The sequence below is a fragment of the Psammomys obesus genome, unplaced genomic scaffold (assembly GCF_907164565.1).
Source record: "Psammomys obesus unplaced genomic scaffold, mPsaObe1.curated_primary_1811, whole genome shotgun sequence".
Taxonomy (NCBI): Eukaryota; Metazoa; Chordata; class Mammalia; order Rodentia; family Muridae; genus Psammomys; species Psammomys obesus.
Genome location: NW_026585895.1, coordinates 23,334,856 through 23,341,847, shown reverse-complemented (window position 1 = coordinate 23,341,847; position 6,992 = coordinate 23,334,856). Strand labels below are relative to the sequence as shown.

Genomic DNA, 6,992 nt, shown 5'->3' with positions numbered 1-6,992 from the left:
TCCTCTCCTCTCCTCCCCTCCCCTCCCCTCCCTTCCTCTCCTCTCCCTGCTAAAACACTAGACTATCTTGTGTCCCAGCCATCAGAGACTCTTGCATGAGACACTAGAAATGATTTCAGGAGCAAGAACTCAGGCAGGCAGTTTAACGTCAGCCCTGATATACGCCCCCGTGGGGCAGCACGGATGTGCTGGTCTCAGCAAACCATCCTTGTGGCCTCCTTGAGCTTATCCTGGTTCACAGCTGCTTCCCTCATTTCTCCTCCCCTTGTTTTCTGATCCCTGTTCCCTAGCTTTCACTCCTATCCCTGTCACATCTCTTTTCTGCCTAGGGCCACCAGAGCTGGGGCTCTATGGTTTGCTCTTAAGATATGTGGCCAGCACTTTTTCATTTCTCTCTCCCTCCTAGGTGAAGGTATTCTGTAGTTCTCCTCTTGCCTGACCATCTCCACCTATGCTCTCACCTTTGGAAAATTCACTTATTTCTCAGGTATCATTCATTCCTTTGTGACCATTTCTCCTGGTCTTTTTTTCTGGCTCCTCTTTCCCTCCTGAGGACTGGTTTAATCTCCCATTATCAAGTGTCCATCCCCTGGATGACATTTTGACATCAAATTTAGCAGGACTGACCCAGGCTCATTAACTTTTATTCTGATAATCATTCTCTCTCTTCCTGCCAGGATGCTCTTAATATAAAACTTCAATCTCTTCCATCCCTTACATCCTTGGCCAAATGAATGGTCCTGTGTTCTGTTTATTTTTCCTGCCCTGCAACTCATACACTTCCTTTTCCTCCTACTTTGTTCTTGTCTGAACAACTGCCCTATGTCTCCTATGTCTAGCTGTTTCCTGAATCAACTTGACACATTTGCTTAGAGTACATACCATCTCACCTACCCTTTCCTGTCGCTCCAGCGCCCCTGGGTTAGTGTGGAAACTCTCCCAGTTGACCATTCACAGTCCCATTCTAACTTACCTCCTACTCACTTTTCTACTGTGTAGGGGTTAAAAACCATTGCACGATCCCTTGTGGCATCCTATGCTTTCCTGAACCTTCATATCTCCTCTCCAGAGATTTTCTGTATCTGGGGTGTCTTTCTCTCTAGTTCAATCTAAGTAACAACTAGGGTGCCATTTCCTCTATGAGGTCTATGTTGTCCCCTGGGAAAGGATTGCTCCACCTTCAGTATGCACCAGGATTACATGGCCACTCTGCTGAAACGCAGACTCCGGCTCAGTCATTCTCAGTGATAGTCTGAGAGGTCTGAGACGGCCTGAGAGTCTTCCTCACACATTCTCCAAGTGTCACATGGAATAGCAAAGTCCTAGAGCAGTGGTTCTCAATCTGTGGGTCGTGACCCCTTTGCTGGTCGGTAAGACCTCAGTTTGCAGCAAGTTCCTGCCTCTGCTTCCTGAGTGCTGTTAACGTAGGTGTGCACCACCATTGCCAGTCACCAGGCAGAATCTTTACCCACATACAATATGCTCTGATTTTTCAAGGATTCATTTTGTCTCTCCACAAACAGGGATTGACTTTGATGGTTTAATACAGTGACGGAGAATTTATTCTAATTAAATTGGATATGCTCCCAATATCTCCCCTTTTGAGCTCTACTCCCCAGTTACTCGTACATCTCAGGTCAGCTGCATCTCCCACGGATGAACTTACAGGAGAAAGAATGCTGCCCTGGGATCTGCTGCATGTGAGGATGGCCCAACATGTCCAAGATGATGCCAGCAGAACCGCGTGACCACAGCTTTGGGTTGCACAAAAGAGGCGCCCACTCTAGTTCTGACAGAAAAGGAATGTGTAGAAGTATATTAGACAGATCACAGGGTTGTTGAGAGCCGTAGACTGCTCTGTACAGCAAGGCACAAATTACCCAGCATACTCCACGGTCACACCCTGTGGGCGGGGGCTACAGCTCACCGTGACTAGAAGATGGCCGTCCTGCAATCCCAGCTTCTTATCAGTTTGTGAAAAGTCTGGTGCCCTCCAGCTCCCTTAATGACTGGATTCTGTGCAGGGCCAACTTCTTTGGGGTGGTATTAATTATCAGTGTGTAACAAATGGCCACAAACACCGTGCCTGAAAACATCTACAGTGCATTCTTTCTTAGTTCTGGAGACCACAGTTGCCAGATCAGGATTCATTGGGCTGAAATCAAGGCTTTTGTAAGACACTAGGAGAGAATCCAACCCTTCTGGTCTAGCTTCAGGTGACCACTGATTTTCCTTTGCTGATGGCTACATTTCTAGAACCCTCCAATACCATGTGAATAAAGCCTCTTTATTCTGTCTTTATGTTGCTTTGTCATCCTGTGTCCTCAACCGTCCCTCTGCCCCCTGCCTAGAGTCCAACGGGATAATGTTCCACCTTATCATCTTTATCACATTAGCCAAAATGTCCTATAAAGTGACATTTGTGTATCTCTGGAGATGGTTACTTACCCTCCAGTGTTGTTCACTTCTGGATTGAGGTTTCAAGAGTGGACATCTCGCTTGTGGGTCCTAGGTCATGTGTACTCTTGAGCCACAAGTCATCCTGGGAAGTGGAAAGTGCTTGGAGATAGAAGGTCACACCCCACCCCTCTCCTGTTATGTCAGATAGCAACTACAACCGGCTCCAAAGCTTTATAAAAACAAACTTCTATATCATGAACTATCTAGTTTTCTTTGACTTTTGGTTAACGGAAAAACAAAGCAAAACACCAAGTATGAGGTACAAACATGGAGAAGGGTTCTTTGATGACAGGAAAGTCTGTTCCCAGATCCTAAGAGGGAAATTAGTAGGTTTTCAATTCAGTAAGAATAACATTTAATTATAATGTCATTTCCTCTCATGTCTCACTCTGATGCCACACATTGCTCGAAAGATTTATGATGGTCAGAAGTCGGGCAGTAAGAAAACAAGTGTGTTTCTTCAATTTCCTTTTCAAACAAACTAAAGAGGACCCCTCTTATAGACCTGACTCCTTTCCCAATTCCCACCTGCTTCTTTATGTTAGCGATGATTTTTTTTCCAGTTTCTCTCGCCTTGAAGTAACAGGTAATATTTATTTTCCTGATCATTTTGCTAGACAAAGACCCATCAGATAATCTTTAGGGACTGACAGGTCTCATCGGTGACATGGCGGTGAGGGTGGGCATTTACAAGGTCCAGCCGTGTCCTTCCTGGGGGGGGGAGGTAATGCTGCATTTGAGTGTGCTTGTGTGTATTTAAAGATGAACGAGAACCATGTGAAAAAGATTATGGAGGTCAGCACTCACACCAACTGCATCAACGGCAGTCTAAGCACTTTCGGTTCTTGTGTGTGAATAACCTCCCGAGAGCATTAGTTTTTGCTTTTTATTGTTGACATCTTTCTGTTGATTTCTGAGACACTGAAAAGTCAGTCTGCTCCTTTGAGTGTTTTTGTGGATCTGGCAGCGTCATAAAAAAACTCTCTTTTAAAAGGCTCAGAAAGCTTTAGAATACAGTGGGGGAAAAATTGATGTTGAGTAAGAAAATGATTTTTTTTTCCCTCTGAAATTGGATGTGTCTTACAGTTTTGTTGAGGGGTTTCCTCTGGGACAGGCCTACGGTGATTGATTGGCAATAATTCCAGCAGCCCCAAGCACTAGCTGAGAGCTTGGGGCAGACTCCCGGCCCCTCCGATGCTCCTCTTCACATTAGAAGATGAAGTAAACTCCAGGTCGCCCTCCTGTTTCCCAGCACCAGCTTCATCACACTGTCTCAGAATCGTCCAGTTCTGTGCTGTCCCTCCTTTGGTTTTCCAGCCATTCTGTTTATATCCAACACTCACAGAATCTTTTGTTACCAAACTCGGATTCAAGTGACCTTTTTGGTAGGGGGAGGAAGGAAGAGGGAGGCCTATAGGGGTTTTTGGAAGCCTTACTCTGAATTGATTCTTTTGCTTCAGTATAATGTTGGTATTTGATCAAACATAAAAAGCTTGAAGCTTTAACGTCCTGCTGACACCAGTATCAACAAAGCAGCGAAGTGGAAGCTTTTTGGCAGCTGATTAGAGGGAGATTTTATGTCACTAGGTTTAAGACTAAGGATACCTTTTAGTGGCTTTTTCTCAAGGATAAGCTACATCACGCAGCATAAATCAAATTCAAGAGCTTTATTAAAGGACCCTTGGTAATTTGGTAATATATTATCACTCAGTTTTGGAAAGGCGATAAATGACCGCATTTTATAGTGTAATTTAAAATAATAATATGGATTACAGTTGTGTTCGGTCATGAAAGTATAATTTAACAGTTTGAGTTGGTAATAACCTTTTCCTCCCTCGACAGTGTCCACTCTTATTTCAGTTCAAAAATGGTTTACTGGGGCATGATTTGCCATGCTTGCATTTAGAGTCCAGTAGGGCTGAACATGTGTTTAATTGGAATTTTATGTTGTGTTGGAAAAGCTTCACACACAAAAAAAATGAAACACCCTCCCAGAGAATCCAAACTCCTAAACAGTAAGCATTCCAATATCCAAAGTGGGGTCCATGCTTGTCATTAGGACTCCACAGGAGAAGCTTGCTCCCCGGGAGTGGTAATTGAATAATGAAGGTATGAGATTAAAGTTCAGCTCCATCTCCGGGCAATGGGGAACTTTCCCCATCCCAGGCCTGAAGGAGCATAGGCCTGGAAATCCTGTAGCTTTGCAACCGTGGAGAGACAAGTGACAGGCAGAAGGCCCAGGGAAAGAAGATGGCCTCCACAGGGCTGCAGAGGGTGAGGAAGGGGTCACAAATTCCACAGCCCCAGCTCTGCCTCCCTGGATCATGGTTGAGTCTTCTTTCCTAGTCTCCACTGAGCTGGATCTAACTGAACCTTCAGGACAAGGACATCTAAGTGAGATGGCTGAGGCTCATAGGATAGTAGGCTATTGAACTATGGCTCTGCCGTCTCATGAAAGGGTTCCTGAGATTACTTTAAGTGGAAAACTATCCTGGGTAAAACTGGTCTCTGATCACTTAGAGCAGCCATAAATTCCCAAGGTAAGCTGATCTGTGGACCTGCCTTATGTTTCTCTACAAGGTGACCCTGAGCAAAAGGTTAACCACCTGACCATTTAACTTTTATCCCTCCACTTCTGTAAACATGCCTGCTGGTTGTAGATGTCCAGAATTACCTTTCTGTGTATGTCACAACTGTGTTTTGACCTTAAAAACTCAAACCAACTGGAGGTCAAGTCTCCTTCCTGCTTATCTGCTTGGGACAGTCCCACTGGCCTCTAATAAAGACTCCATTTGACTTATTCAGCGCTAATGGAGTCTTTCTATGCAAGTACTCCATGACAACAGTAGGGTGTGGAAAGCTGCTGTGCAGACTGGAAGGAAAACAGCTCACACAAGGCTAGGAAGGACAAATTAAAATACTAAAAAAAAAAAGCTAAAGTAATCATCATTCATATTTGTTATAAATGTGACCGATTAAAATAAAACTTGCTTTCTAGTTGCTCTTTTCCGCTTTCCACTCTCTGCAAGTAAAAAGGACTCCCTTAAACTTCTGTTTTCTGGGGTTGTGTAGCTTTCAGAGCTAAAATCTTGCATCTGTAGTCAGAAGGGACTGCAGCTCACCGGCCTTTATTGGGACGTAGCAGATTCTAGGAGCACAGACCAAAACATTAACAGCCATATCTCACTACTGTGCAGGCTACCCTCAGAGAAAGTTTTATCGTGTACAAGATTCACTAGGAATAAAAATAACTGGGTAACTTTGAGTCTAGTTCTTTGTAGTTGTTCTCTGTGGCTCCTCTGTGTTCTTCATCCAGCCTCCCTGCCCCTCCTTGCTTAACTCCCCGATTTCAGAGCTTTCCTGAGCATCCCCCGCCCTGTTCCAAATGCCAACTGGGATTCCATAGCTTAATTCCATAGCATAATAACTGTCTAGCCTCCCTGGGTGTTCGAGTTAAGTAAGGAGACTGTTTGTCCTTCTCTGATTTCCTGGTCATCTCCCATGACTCCCTCTAACCTCAGCCTTTTGCCCTGTGCTCTGGATGCCATGACCTGCAGGCAACACTTGCAACTGAGGAGAACCCAGGACTGGGAGCCACCGATTGTATTTGGATTTCCAGTCTTGCTATGTATCAGCTGAGCATCAGCTGTAAGACAGACTATCTCTGTCTTACTTTTTTCATCTATAAAATGATGCTTGCCACAGGTTTGTGATCTTTTAAATGCCGCCATGATGTGGTTAAGATGAGAACTGGTCACCCTTGGGAAGCCTCGCTACTTTTCCAGGGAAGAGAGACAGGGTGGAGATGGGCTGGACCCTGAAGATTGCCATGGATCTCGGGGATTGCTTCCTGATTGTCATAGAAACGGACTGTTTAATAGGAAAAGGGAGTACAATAATACCTTGGCCGATTCTAGTTAAGCCACTGAGGTAAATACAACAAAACCAAGTTGTGAACGCTGTGTCACTTAAGTGAGCATGCTTGCTCTGGAGTCACAGCACTAGGGCAGGCTCCTGGGGACTAGATCCTCTTTCCAGTGAGACAGTGCCCACACCTGTTTTCTAGAGTGGTGTGCCAGAGCTGCACGGTTCCAACAAAGCCATCCACAAGGCTGAGGACCACATCATGATGAACTGTACCGACTGATAATTAGAAATCTAAGACCAGAGCTGGGGGGGGGGGACGCAATAGCTCAGCTGCTGAAGTGTTTGTTGGTCTTGCAAACACGAAGGCCTGAGTTTAATCCCCGGAGCCTGTGCAAAAATAAAGATAAACAAGCAGGAGAGTGTGGTGGTGTGCTCTTGTAATCCCAGAGCTGGGGAGGCAGAGACAGGCCAATCTCAGGCTCTCTCTGGCCTGGCAGCCTAGACCACATGGTAAGTTCAGGCCAGTGAGAGAGCCTGTCAGAAAAGAAAAGAAAACAAGATAAGATAATGACTGAGGAGCAGCTGAGATTGAGCCCTGGCCTCCGTGCACCAGCCTCTACACACACACACACACACACACACACACACACACACACACACACACA

General features: G+C 45.3%; 1 long non-coding RNA gene across 3 annotated transcripts in view; it reads right to left on the bottom strand.

Annotated features, from left to right (window-relative positions):
- Window positions 1–6,992, bottom strand: part of LOC129671544 (uncharacterized) — a 14,295-nt gene that overhangs the window by 5,814 nt on the left and 1,489 nt on the right. For 2 of the 3 annotated variants that reach the window (XR_008719359.1, XR_008719358.1), the window contains exons 2-4: window positions 2,449–2,542; window positions 1,928–2,155; window positions 1,667–1,789 (exon numbers count right to left, since the gene is read on the bottom strand). This is a non-coding gene — a long non-coding RNA (uncharacterized LOC129671544). The remainder of the gene's footprint in view (window positions 1–1,666; window positions 1,790–1,927; window positions 2,156–2,448; window positions 2,543–6,992) is intronic. The other variant, XR_008719360.1, reaches the window with a different exon arrangement.